The sequence below is a fragment of the Culex pipiens genome, chromosome 2 (assembly GCF_016801865.2).
Source record: "Culex pipiens pallens isolate TS chromosome 2, TS_CPP_V2, whole genome shotgun sequence".
NCBI lineage: Eukaryota > Metazoa > Arthropoda > Insecta > Diptera > Culicidae > Culex > Culex pipiens.
In genome coordinates this window covers 29,295,186-29,309,489 of record NC_068938.1, presented here as the reverse complement: position 1 = coordinate 29,309,489, position 14,304 = coordinate 29,295,186, and the positions used below count along the sequence as shown (strand labels likewise).

The window sequence follows — 14,304 nt, the reverse complement described above, 5'->3', positions numbered from 1 at the left end:
GAGACTTGTATGGGTGAACCAATGACACAAAATTGCTTCTTTGGTTATAGGGAAGGCCCCCACAAAGTTTGAGCCAAATCAAAAAATACATAAAATATAAATGGTCGAAATCAGCCTATTTCGTAGAGAATTGCTCATATGGGTAATAACCAAAGCATAGCATAACATAGCTATTTCGAACCTCCGTGTACGCACGAGTGCAAGCAGCAGTCAAGTGCTCAGTGCTCCATCGTTTTTTCGAAATTTTTCGCCGTAATTTACCGGGATTAGCCGCGAGTTTGCTCCTGCAGCATGCCAAGGGCCGGCCGTGGGCGTGGCAGTTCGAGTGCGGCCTCGAAAAACCCGCGAAGTTCGTCTACCGGCCGTGTGCAAAAAGGTAAACAAACCAACGCCGCGTCGTCCGCCATCGCGCCGGGGAGTGTGTGCGCCAAAGGATTTGACCCGAAATTATTACACGCTAATTACCGCGTCCAGGATCGCAGCCCTATTAGGCTCCGTTCAGCTACTTCCGGCAATCCGTCGACCGATGGCGCTTCAACATCCGCCAACATTCCCACCAGTAACAAGTTCGCGAGACTGAGTGACGAGGAAAGCAACAACAACAACACCGACGGTAGCACTACCGACGACGACGACGACGATGGTCGTGCACGGAAGAAAGTGATTTCGCCAAAAAAAGTAATTACTCCAAAGGAACGACGACCACCACCAATTTTCGTTTTGGACACGTTGGCGGACGATGTTGACGAGCTGCTGGAAGGCCTCGTGTACTGCCTCAAAATAGGTAAATCGTCAGTGCAAGTGTTCACGTTTGACCAAAAGAACTTCGACCTGGTTGTGGAGAAATTGAAGCGTAAAAACTTTAAGTTCTACACATTCGACCCCGTGCAGAAGACCGCTGTTAAGATCGTCTTGCAGGGGTACCAAGACCGCCCGACCTCCGTCCTCAAGGAGCACCTCTCGGGTGTCGGAATAACGCCGCGAGACATAAAAGTCCTCTCGCGGAAGACAACAGACACAGGTACACACACACTGTACCTGTTGTACTTCGACCGCGGCACCGTCAAAATTCAAGACCTGCGGCGAACTAAGGCGTTGAACGGTTTTTGGGTAAACTGGCGGTTTTACTCAAAAAATCCGACGGACGCAGCGCAATGTCACCGATGCCAGAAATTCGGCCACGGCTCGCGGAACTGCAACCTCCGGCCCCGCTGCGTGAAGTATGGTGAGTCATACCTCTCGGAGGTGTGCGCACTGCCACGAAAGGAGGACTTGGGGGAAAATGCAGAACAAAACAAGCCGCGCGTAAAGTGCGCGAACTGCGGCGGTAACCATACCGGTAATTACCGCGGATGCGTCGCGCGGAAGTCCTACCTCGAGGAGCAGGAAAAGAGGAAGAAGAAAGCAGCAGCGTCCCATCCTCCTCAGCGAAGTACGAGCGCAGCCGTTCCTGCAGCTGGCCAGCGTACGGTTCCAGCGGACAACCCAGCGTTCCCTCCTGGATGGGGGCGGTCGTTTGCGAGCGTGGTCGCTGCCGGTAGCGGCGATGCGACCCAGCAAGGAGTCACCGGGGAAGATCTCTTCACCCTGCCGGAGTTCTTTGCTCTCGCGGGGGAGATGATGACGCGGTTTTGGACCTGCCGTAACAAGGCGGAGCAATTTCTGGCCCTCGGGGAGCTGATGATCAAGCACATCTATAAAGGATAAAAAATTGTGATCTAGTTTTAAGCTTTCTCTATTTCTATCCCCTTTCCCTTGCAATTTTAGTAAGTTTTTTTCTTATCTTTTTCTTACTTTCGGTAACCCCTTACTACAAGCAACAATTGTTCCAAAATGGATTATAATGTAACACACAGCTGAAAGGAACTCCAAAACTCTGTTATGTATTCCAAAAGAACTTATTGTATATTGATAATTCACCAATAAAACCGAATTGAATTGAATTGACATAGCTATTTCAAATTATGAAAATAAGTATTTTCTAAAAAAATAAGAACAATCCAGACTCGATTATCCGAAGGCTTCGGAAAAATTATACTTCGGATAATCGAATCAGGAAAAAAATGTTTTTTTTTTCGTGGTCTTATTTTTGATTGACGAACTCGAATATGATCCCAACACTACTCATAAAAAAAAGTTAAAAAATGGAAATTACAAGCCTCAGTTCTAACATTTGAATGAAACAAGTGTTTTAAAATGCATTGGACACCTGTCAAGTAGGGTGAAAGAAAAATTTAAAATTTTGGAAAATCTTAAGAGATACTTCCTGGCTTGATTCATTTGGTAAAGATAAGTAACTGTGCCAATTTTAAGCCAAATCGGTAAAGGTAAAGGGTCGCTTTTGATCGTTGAATTTTATATGCGAAAAATTGAAGAAAAAAAATTATGGAGAAATGCAAAAAAATCAAATTTCACCAAAAGGTGGCGTTAAATGTGTCGGATCTTTGTCAAGAGTGCGATTCTACACAGAAAAAATTATAGTACATAATATTCATCAGGAAATAGTAACAAATTTTGCTTCAAAAAAATAATATTTGTATTTTGTTATTTGTAATTTGTAATTTTGTAATTTTTCATCAGGTTCACATTTTTTAGGTAATACAAGCCTTACCCGACAAACTTCGTCCTGCCATTTTTTCGTTTGTTGACGTTTTTTGCATGTTTTGTTTATTCAGCCTCCTGTGATCAAAATTTGATTTCAGATCTTCCGGAATCGGTTCCGGAGTGGCCAAAGTTGCCACTCTTTAGCGTAAGAACCTTTCTTGGGCTTATACGAACCCAACGCAGAAAAGAGCGCTCCGATCTGACTTTCCGTTATCAACTGATGCGCGTTCGAACAAAACCGTCGAAATTTTTTATATATTTAGATTACTTAAAAAAGAGGTAATATTCAACCATTTTCAACATTCCAAAACTAAACATTTTTTTTGCTGTGTAAGGTAAAATTTTATGAAAAACAACTTTGTCGTAGACCGCAAAACGATCCGAGTTAACCCTGACGAGTTATTAGCGATTGAAAGGAACCGTTTTTGTATGAAAAGATTTTTTTTTCACCAACTTTAACGATCTAAAGCGACCCTTTAACCTTAACCGATTTTGCTCAAAATTGGAACATTTACTTATTTTTGCCTGAGGAATCAAGTCAGGGCCTCAGATGGTATCCCTGATATCGATTTTTTTTATTGTCACTGTCTAGTTGTTTTGCAATCATAAGTTTCCAAAATATCTTTATACCGAGGAAAAAAAATCGCGAGAATTTTTTTTTATGCGCATTGGAATTGCTTAAAAAATGAAAATATGTTCTAACGAGCCCAAACATTCTAAATATTATTATTAATGGATAAAATGCATTTGAGATTGTTTTAAGTTGATTAGACTTCTATTTCCATAGATTTTTTTATGCCTAAAAAAATTTTTTTGCGGAGGACGACATAAACTTAAAAAAGCAACACTTTTAGATAAAAATAAAAACATAAAAAATTGCCTTGAAAATGTTTATTTTAATGCGAAATTTGATCGAAGAACACGAAAAAAACCCAACATTTTGCAAATCTAAAAATCTGACATAAAAATTCCTTCTGAGAATCAGAAAAGTTAATTGGGTCCTAAAATGAAGCTTAGATTGCTGATTTTATTGATTACAGCGATAAAGCTTATTTTTCTGAGTACAATGACCCTTTGTACGACCACAAAGAGTTTGAAATGGATTTTTAAATCAATTTTGAAAAATTAACCTCGCGGTCCTTCTTGACAGAAAAGCTCCTACTTGACAGCTCGTTCCAAGGGGACCATAGTTGATCCATCGAAAAAATGTTGTCTTGTCAAACAAAAATTTTGCATTAAAATGAAAAAAAGTGATCAGAAATGGTTTTTAATCGTGTTTTTTACCGTTGTACATAAAAATTGACATAGGGCTTTAGCTGGGTGCAGAATAGTTGTCCGCAAAGCGACCTCAATTTAGAACTGTCAAAGCGGAACCAATTTACTGTTCGCATAATTATACCAAGAAGTGGCAAGTATTGTGATCGATCTAAAATTTATTTAGTCAGGAATAAAAAAAAATCGATGGCTATTGAGGTATTCGAAGTCAAAACATCTTAATAAGAGGGTTGAAATCGAGATTGGCATAATTCGTCGCTAAAATTTTATAATCGCTATGTCTCACGCAAAACCTATGTTTATGACGCTTTTTTAAATGTTAGCGACAAATTATCAATAACTATGAATAGTACTTTCCAAATAATATTGGATAATCTTACTCCGATATTATCACTACACATCAAAGATACATAATCTCGGAACTTCCATTCGGTTGCTCTTCTGATTCACGAAATTCCACCCACTTTTGACACAATTTTTCATCTCGTGGAAAACAAAAAAGGCCTCTTTTGGCCGCCCATCGTTTAGTCTACAAAGAAAAAAGTGCGAAGCACCTTATTTTTCATCGAAAACATCAACATCAACAGATCCAAAATGTTTCATAATAATTCACTTCAGCAGCAAAAAATATGTCACGCTTGAGCTTGAACATAGCCTTCTACTTTGTTTATGTTTACAGCTGTAGTGCAGTTGTATTAGTGGGGAGCAGTGGGGAGCTTTCGAAAATCACGTTACGCATTCTGTCTTTTCAGCACCCAGGGCTTTAGTACCCAATTTATTATTAAATTATTTATAAACCCAACCTCACTACTTCTAACAAACCATACTCCTGCTTCAACTTATCCATTTCCTCTTCGCGCTCTCTATTCACAACACACGATCGTTTCAGTCGTAAAGACGAAGAGCACGAAAGAAAACATTAAAAGAGTACGAAAGAAACAACTCCCCAACACCACACTCAAGTCCATGATCCACGACTCCACCAACACAACCGTACCCCCAATGAAGATCCGTGGCTTGCAAGACTTGAAACGCGACTTTCCGCGACTTATTCGGCTCAGTCTCACTTTCACATTCGTCGGGTTCGGTTCGGTTCAAGTCTCCCAAGCCGCGCAGAACTTAAGCTCCGACTGAGAGCTTAGTCACACGTTGCATTCGTTGATTGTGTGAGTGATTGGTTTTTGGGGGTTATTTGTGGGAGGTTGTTGTCTCGATCCAATTCGCGAGTTGGGCAACAGAGACTTGGAGTCTTGGGATTTTCGTACGTGTTAAGTGGCCTCGAAGGTTGGGTCATTTGAATTAATCGCGTGGACTAAGAGTGGTGAGTGGTGAGGAGTTGGAGTTAAGTGCACATATGGGGACGGAAAATTTTCGATCCGTGAAAAGAGCAACTTTGGTGGAAAACAACTCACAAAGCTGAGGAGTTTCTGTTGTAACATCCATTATCGCTGGACCGGACGCGCGACGATAGTGTTTTGCTGAATTAATTAAGGCATCCAAAACGTGAAGACGTGAGGAAGAGGTGGAAAATTATGCTAAAACCTCATAAATGAATAATTAGCGCGAGGAGGAGAAGAGAGAAAAAAAAAACACGATCGAAGAAAAAGCAACAACAAAAAATGGAAAGGCGATCTAAATTATAATTTTTGCCTGTTTTCGCGCTGTAACCATGGAGGCGTTATTATAGTGCACTAGTAGCAGTTACTAAGGCGACGGTGAAAGAGAAGAAAGAGTCCAACACTCCGCAGTGTAGTATGTCGTTAACCGAGCAACGAAGCAGTGTGTGTGTGTTACGCGAGTAGACACGGGAGACTTAAATGTCAGTGGCGACGAACCTTGAGCGAGTTGGCGATCGGACGCATGACTTAAGACTGGGTTGTTGTCTTCACCAGTCTTGTAGTAATTTTTATAAGTACACGATCTTGATGCACTTAGTAGCACTTAGTTTGAGCGCAACGAGCGCTCGACTAGGGCTAAGATGGGGTTTTGAACCCCTCTCCTTTCCGGTGTGTGTGTGTGTGTGCATTGAAGGGAAGTTGATGAAACAATTCAACCGCAGACTTGTTGTGATCTACAACACAACGCACTCATTACTTACGCGATTCATTGGGCAAATGGGTTGTTTCAATAATGTACGCGCGTTCGACGGATGGGTAAAGAAAGCGACCAGCTGTAATAACGTGTGTTGCTATTTGGGAGTCAAGCGCTATTGATCGTAGGCGGAGCATTTACTTGACGGCGATTGTTCTTTTGATGGATTGAATGTGTTTCATTGTAGTCTTTTTATGGGATCTGCATTTTTTTTCAAATTACTTAAAGTGCCATACCAATTTACTAACTGAATAAATATGCCTCAGTTTCCCCTGAAGAAGACACTAAGTGGAGCCGAAATGTTGGACAAGTAAAATAAAACGTTTAACTAGATTCTAGTTGATACGTCTAGAAAATAAGTTTCACGGAATTTTCCATCAATAACAATCTAAGATTACACAAAAAAAAGTTAAATTTTTCAAGGTTGAAATTTATGATGGTTGGAGACCTCTTTTTTGAGTAATAATACTTTAATTTGTAAAAATGTGAACCTGATGAAAATTTATCAGAAACTAATGGAATACTCATCCATTCCTGTTGAAATCTTACACATTTTTTGACACAAAATCTGTCATCATTTCCTGATGAACATTACCATCATTTTGTTTCTGTGTAATTTCAAATTGACTATGCAAAAAGATATACAAATGTTTAGGCATAAGTTGTTACAAAGTTAAACTCAGGTTATTATAATAAAAGGTTTTTTTTTTGAGAAAACGTTAATAAAAAAAAAGATCAAAAAGCAAATTTCAGGTATAAATTATAAAAATTAGAAAAAAGTATCACAAAATGCTTTATACAACATTACAGTTATGCCTCGGTCACAAATTTGCATAAATTTTGCGGAGACAGAAACTTGAAATGAAATTTGCAATGGCCTTAAATGACTTTTTTCCAAATTCAGACCTGAGATAGTTAAATGATGTTTCAATGATTGCATTATTTACATATAGCTAAAATAGTCCTGTAAAATTTAGAATAAACAAACTCCTAGTAATGTTCCAAAATGTCATCAAGGTGTAATGTAATATTTGAAGGAGCTTTGCATTGAAAAAGTTACTCAAATTTGATCAGATTATAAAAAATATGCGAAAAATGTTTTGGTTTCCTGAATTATGGATTGTGTTACAGGATAGCACACAAGCGACGATATGTCAATTTAATTCAATAAATCGATTTCTTTACCAATTTACCATAGTGCCGTTTTAGCGCTTGTGACTCTGAAAACCCTAGAATTTTCAATAAATTTTATCTCGAAACCCCGTTTATGAACACTGACATTTTTGAGAAAGTTAGTTTGGCTAGGTTTTTGATTCTCTAAACATTTTTTCGTTGAAAGCTTAACTAATTATAATTCCTGCAACTCAAAGAGCTTAAACGGCGTAGAACTATGCCAAAACAATGAGAACATATTTTTTTCTGGGCTAAACATTAAAATTTGTTGGCCACGTGGTTTATTTAAAATTCCTAAGACATGACTGCAGTTATTTTACTATAATAAAAAATATTTTTTTGCAATTCCGTCGTGAAACTACTTACTTTTCCTGTCATTCTTGAACGACGAAATAGCCTACTTTTCTGTACCAAAAATAACAGAATCGAATAGCAACACTTTTCAAAATAAATGCTGAAAAGTAACACTTTTCAGCACTCAAATGGGTGCTGAAAAGTTGAACTTTTCAGCACTTGTTTCAAAAAGTAACACTTTTCAACATTTTTTGATTTAAACGATTTATTGACAAAATACATGAAAATTCGACTTAAAAATTTCACTCAATGGGTGTTTTTCGAAATTGCAAAAAATGTTGTATGGAACTCGTTGCAAAACTTGATTTTTTCAGCACTCGTCGTATTTATCCAACTCGGTGAACCTCGTTGGATAAATGTACGACTCGTGCTGAAAAAATCCTCTTTTTGCAACTTGTTGCATAAACTACTATTATTTTCAGTTTTGCGGTTTCAAAAATTGACAAATGTACGATTTTTTTTAACTTTCCTCTCTTAAATATAAATTCTTGTTTTAAAATGTAATTGTTTCTCCCAGTGACTTGCATTGTACATAGTATGAAAACGTTCCACACCATCAGTGCGGAAATTACAAACCCCAAGTAAAACTGAAACTATCATTTTCTTCTATGATGGACGAGCAAACATATTTTATTCTTGAGAAAAAAGTTTTAGTTTAAAATAAACATGCAGCAATTCCCCGGGAAAACAGCATGATACCGAAAAAACGTGGTCCGATTGGGCTCAAAATTGGAGTGGGGTTTCCTTGGCCGAATTAATTAGACCCGTATTTTTTTGTTTATCCCTAAGGGTTGGTCTACTTGACCGAAATGTGGGTGGTCTAAAAATGGCTAAGTTGCATCTTTCAATTACCATTTTGAAGTATGTTATGTAAATTTGTCCGAGGAATTTGATAAAAATATTTTCCCCGAGACCTCCATATTATAAGGCTAGATTTTTAAAATTCTGTACTATTTTTCTCTCAAAGCTTAATGAATCATCTTTCATTTGCGTCCATGACCGCTAAAATCGGTTAAAATGGTGCGAAGTAAGGGGAAATATGCCCATTTTAATCACTTTAAGCCGTTCGACCAATTCTCATCACAATGGTAAGTTGCTTGATCACTTTTATTTGAGCTATTTATTTGTTTGGAACAGTCAAAAACACTTTATGAAAGGTGAAATTCATGATCAAAGTGCTGATAGGTCGATAAAAGAAACAGGGTGAAAAAGGGTAAGGTTCCCCTATATTGTTTTTGAAAATGTGTTTTTTTTGAGAAAATCGACGAAAATTGCAATTATTCGAACCACCCTAACACGGCGTAGGTCACCTTAAAGGGTCAAACAAAAAAATACAGGTCTAATTCCCTTTGAGAATTTGGCTCAAGCCTCGACTAAATTCAGGCTCGATCTCAAAAAAATTGAGCCCGATCTGAGACCTTTTTTTTTCGAATCATGCTGTTTTCGTGATGCATAAATTTATTTAATTTTTTCAACATTTGTACAAAAATTATAAAATAAAAAAAAATATCAGAACCTTAGGTTTAAGGATTGAGAGAATATGGCTTGAAAGAATGGTATCATAATATATTCGAAGACATTTTTTGGAACAAATAGTTATGAACTATTATTTCTTAAAATTGTCTCATTCAAAATTTGTAATCTTATAAATTAACAGTTTCAAGGATAGTTTACTATCAAAAATAAGACGAGAAAAAAAGTGTTTTCGTGATTTGATTATCCGAAGATTAGATTATCCGAAGTGTCCCATATGGGTCATTCCATCTGAAGCGGAACAGCATTTGAAAATTACCCTCTCCGATCCTGCTCAAATTTGGCAGTGCTGTTGATACTATCAAAACATTTAAGAATCCCGAATTTCATCCAAATCGGACCACCCCCTCCATTTTTGTACCTCCCCAAAACATCGACTTTTTGGCGATTTTTGAGCGAAACCCCTATCTTCAAACGACGATAACTCAGGAACCACAAATCTTAGAGGGTCGGTCTTAGACTCAATTTTGAAGGAAATTGGACGTAGAATCCATTTCCGTGATCAAAATTTTGATTAATTTATTTTTTCTACCTGTATTGCGCAATTGAAAACTTTAAACGGCCGTATCTCAAAACACCCCATCTTATTTTTTTGATTTGACCTCACCATCGTATTCCCCGTCCAATTTTACATAAGAATCACTTATCGACAGAAATGAATATGTTTCGTTCCAGAGATATCGAATTTTAAAGTTTTGAGTAGTTGAGATTACCTACATCAGCTTCATTCGCCGCATCTGCTAGAAGCACACAGGCGGGCTGATTAAAAACTGCTACCTGGTGTTCTGAGAGATGATTAATTTTATTTTTATAATTTTACGCAAATATTTTTTCAAATAGCTAATACCTTGATCAATCTTTTTTGAGTAAGGAATATTTATTGGGTTATTTTGAATGCACCGTTTTTTACGTGTTGCTAACCGTTTTAGAGTACTCCCGAGGCCATGACTAGGGCCTTTGTCATGGGCGGTAGCAAAATAGTGCTATTTCGTCAGCTGTGTGCTATCTTGTGACATAGGCCATTTTGGTCGAAACTGAGTTAATGAAGACGTTTTGCTATACTTAACAAACACTACAAGATGCTTTAACCCGATTTTGGGAACTCGCTTCCGTTTCCCGGATATCGTAATGCACACTTGTGACATAGACCAATGTATCATCAAAATGATCGTGCACACTTGTGACACGTCATACATGTTGTTGGAAAATGTGGAAAATTTCTCTTGTTTTTCACAAATTTATGTTGATACACATTTTCTAAAGGCAATGCAATGTTTTGTTTTTGAAAATATACTGATTAAGTCGGTTAAACTATTGATTTAAGCTTATTTTAGTTTGTATGGGAATACTGTGCACACTTGTGACACGTAGTACAATTTTACTTTCAAAACACACTTGTGACACGTGCTTTTCAGATTTTTGTTTACATAATGTATTGTATCTTTTAACTGGTTTAACCAAACTTGGAGCGATTGTTTAGCGATAGTATACGAACCGATTGCTACAAAAAGTTTGACTCTATCATTCATAATTTTGAAAATATTTATCGTCAAACTTTTAAATCGATTTTCTCGAATAGTACTAAATGGTCGTTGTCACAAGATAGCACACAACTGACGATTTAGCAAAAAACCCAAAATCTGATTTATGGATTAAAAGTTTGATCATATTAAATCGATTTTTATATTGTGAGCCAGCTCCATTTGATTAAAAGATGATTTTGGTCACGGTACATTTAATTAACAAAATATTTATACGTGTGGACAGCAGCCGTATTGTGTTCCAAGAATCCAAGAATGATAGAAGAAAAAAAAACATTGTTGTTCTGATGGTGTCGAAGTCATCGCAACTTTATTTGCGGAATTAGCCGCTACGCAGCAGATCAAACTTTGTAATTTTCTAACATTTTTCATTTTTATACTTTCCAGAAATCCTTTTCCTACTCCTTGTGATCGTCCTTCACTAGAATACAACGTATCAACAAATTTTATTAATTTTAATTCATATTTTTTTACTCAATAATGTATCGTGCACTTATTGTTCAGTGTTACTTACAAGATCAATTGCATTTTCCTGCACGCTCCGTCGTAATCCAATTCTGCCCTTTACTGTGTGTCGTTATTGCTCTGTCGTGTGAGTTAGCACAGAAATTCACTTAATTTTTTTTGAGCAGATAAACATTTGCGATTAAACTCCTGTTTCCTACAGTTATACAGTTAATTTTTGCTCAAAGTGATATAGATTATTTATGATGAATTATTATTTCAATAAATGATCAGGTAGCAGTTATTGATCAGCCCGCCTGTGTGCTTCCAGCAGATGCGGCGAATGAAGCTGATGTAGGTAATCTCAAAAAATCAAAACATTAAAATTCGATATCTCTGGAACGAAACATATTCATTTCTGTCGATAAGTGATTCTTATGTAAAATTGGACGGGGAATACGATGGTGAGGTCAAATCAAAAAAATAAGATGGGGTGTTTTGAGATACGGCCGTTTAAAGTTTTCAATTGCGCAATGCAGGTAGAAAAAATAAATTAATCAAAATTTTGATCACGGAAATGGATTCTACGTCCAATTTCCTTCAAAATTGAGTCTAAGACCTACCTTCTAAGATTTGTGGTTCCTGAGCTATCGCCGTTTGAAAATAGGGGTTTTGCTCAAAAATCGCCAAAAAGTCGATGTTTTGGGGAGGTACAAAAATGGAGGGGGTGGTCCGATTTGGATGAAATTCGGGATTCTTGCATGTTTCGATAGTATCAACAGCCCTGCCAAATTTGAGCAGGATCGGAGAGGGTAATTTTCAAATTTGCACTTTTTCGTGCACAGTTGAGATGGAATGACCCATATGCAAAAACAGCAAGCTGAGAAAAAAGCAAGACAAATTTGACCCACACATAAGGCTACGTGTTATGTGCGAAATAACTGGTTTTCCTCCTGGTATCTAGAACAGAGTACTGGATGTGTTTTCTGGCTTTTCTGAAAAAGCATACGATTTTGAACCAAACTGCATAAATAACTCAAAAGTTATGAAAATTCATATGGGACATGTATGCGATCAAAATCAGTTATGGCTAAAAATTTCAAAATAAGCTACATTAAAGAAGATTCAAAATCATAATAGAAATGAAAAAAATAACATAAAAAAATAAATAAAAAACTAACTTAATCCACCTATGTGGTTGGTGCCTTCCTCACTCTTTTCCAAAAATGGGTGATATGTAATATGATGGGTTTGGACACAAATTTCGTCTAATTTCGTTAAGTTCCGGAATACAAAAAACACACATATCTTTCAAGGGCTCATAAGTGGCATCATAAGTGGTCATAGCTTGAGACAGGGTTGCAAGATCTTCAATGTTTTGGACCCGTTGGAAAGGTCTTTCGATTACCTAACCAGCGGTGGGTCGGAAGATGGTTCCGGACATTGTTTACATACATTTAAGTGAGATCCGGCTACAAAAAAATTACATAAATATCACTAAAGTGGTCAGAACTCGAGACAGGGTTGCCAGATTATCAATGTTTTGGACTCGTTGGAAAGGTCTTTCGATTACCTAACCAACGATGGGTCGGTTGATGGATCCGGACATTGTTTACATACATTTAAGTGAGATCCGGCTACAAAAAAGTACATAAATATCACTTAAGTGGTCAGAACTCGAGACAGGGTTGCCAGATTATCAATGTTTTGGACTCGTTGGAAAGGTCTTTCGATTACCTAACCAACGATAGGTCGGTTGATGGATCCGGACATTGTTTACATACATTTAAGTGAGATCCGGCTACAAAAAAGTACATAAATATCACTTAAGTGGTCAGAACTCGAGACAGGGTTGCCAGATTATCAATGTTTTGGACTCGTTGGAAAGGTCTTTCGATTACCTAACCAACGATGGGTCGGATGATGGATCCGGACATTGTTTACATACATTTAAGTGAGATCCGGCTACAAAAAAAAGTACATAAATATCACTTAAGTGGTCAGAACTCGAGACAGGGTTGCCAGATTATCAATGTTTTGGACTCGTTGGAAAGGTCTTTCAATTACCTAACCAACGATGAGTCGGTTGATGGATCCAGACATTGTTTACATACATTTAAGTGAGATCCGGCTACAAAAAAGTACATAAATATCACTTAAGTGGTCAGAACTCGAGACAGGGTTGCCAGATTATCAATGTTTTGGACTCGTTGGAAAGGTCTTTCGATTACCTAACCAACGATGGGTCGGTTGATGGATCCGGACATTGTTTACATACATTTAAGTGAGATCCGGCTACAAAAAAGTACATAAATATCACTTAAGTGGTCAGTAATCGAGACAGGGTTGCCAGATCTTCAACGTTTTAGACTCGTTGGAAAGGTCTTTCGATTACCTTACCAACGATGGGTCGGTTGATGGATCCGGACATTGTTTACATACATTTAAGTGCGATCTGGCTACAAAAAAGCACATAAATATCACTTAAGTGGTTATAACTCGAGACAGGGTTGCCAGATTATCAATGTTTTGGACTCGTTGGAAAGGTCTTTCAATTACCTAACTAACGATGTATATCATGATGATGTTTGGTTCAGTTTACTGCCATTTATTCAACTTCCAAAAATATGCGAAAACACATTTTTATACATAACTTTTGAACTACTTATTGAAACTTCAAACAATTCAATAGCACCGTATGGGACCCTAAACCAAGTCGAATGCAACTGGTTTGGTCAAAATCGGTTCAGCCAGTGCTGAGAAAACTGCGTGACATTATTGGTCACATACACACACATACACACACACACATACACACACACATACACACAGACATTTGTTCAGTTTTCGATTCTGAGTCGATATGTATACATCAAGGTGGGTTTTCGAGCTTTAAATAAAAAGTTCAATTTTAGAGCAGGATTATAGCCTTACCTCAGTGAGGAAGGCAAAAAAAACAGTGTTTAAAACCGATTTTGTTTTCCCAACGCAAGTTTTAGCAATTTCTTGTTTCATCCTGATTTTTTCAGGAAAAATTTGAAGGAGGCGTTTTAAGGATGGTATAATGAGACTATAGTAGATCATTTTTGTGATTATTTTTTACCAGTTCATTTATTCATCCCACCGCTGTCACCATGTGGTCCGCCCGTGTGGATCAATCGGACCGCGAACTGGATTCACAATCCTAAGGTCGCCGGTTCGAATCCCGCGGCGGGCGCTCTGAAATTCTTTGTGTAAATATGGGTATTCGGCGCCGTCGCTCCGTGCCGTACTTAAACACTTAGGAGCC

At 37.7% G+C, this 14,304-nt stretch overlaps 1 protein-coding gene across 1 annotated transcript in view; it reads left to right on the top strand.

The window, feature by feature from the left end:
• LOC120415540 (DNA-directed RNA polymerase III subunit RPC2-like) overlaps positions 1-14,304 on the top strand; it is a 34,427-nt gene that overhangs the window by 16,842 nt on the left and 3,281 nt on the right. The gene's annotated exons all lie outside the window — the stretch shown is intronic.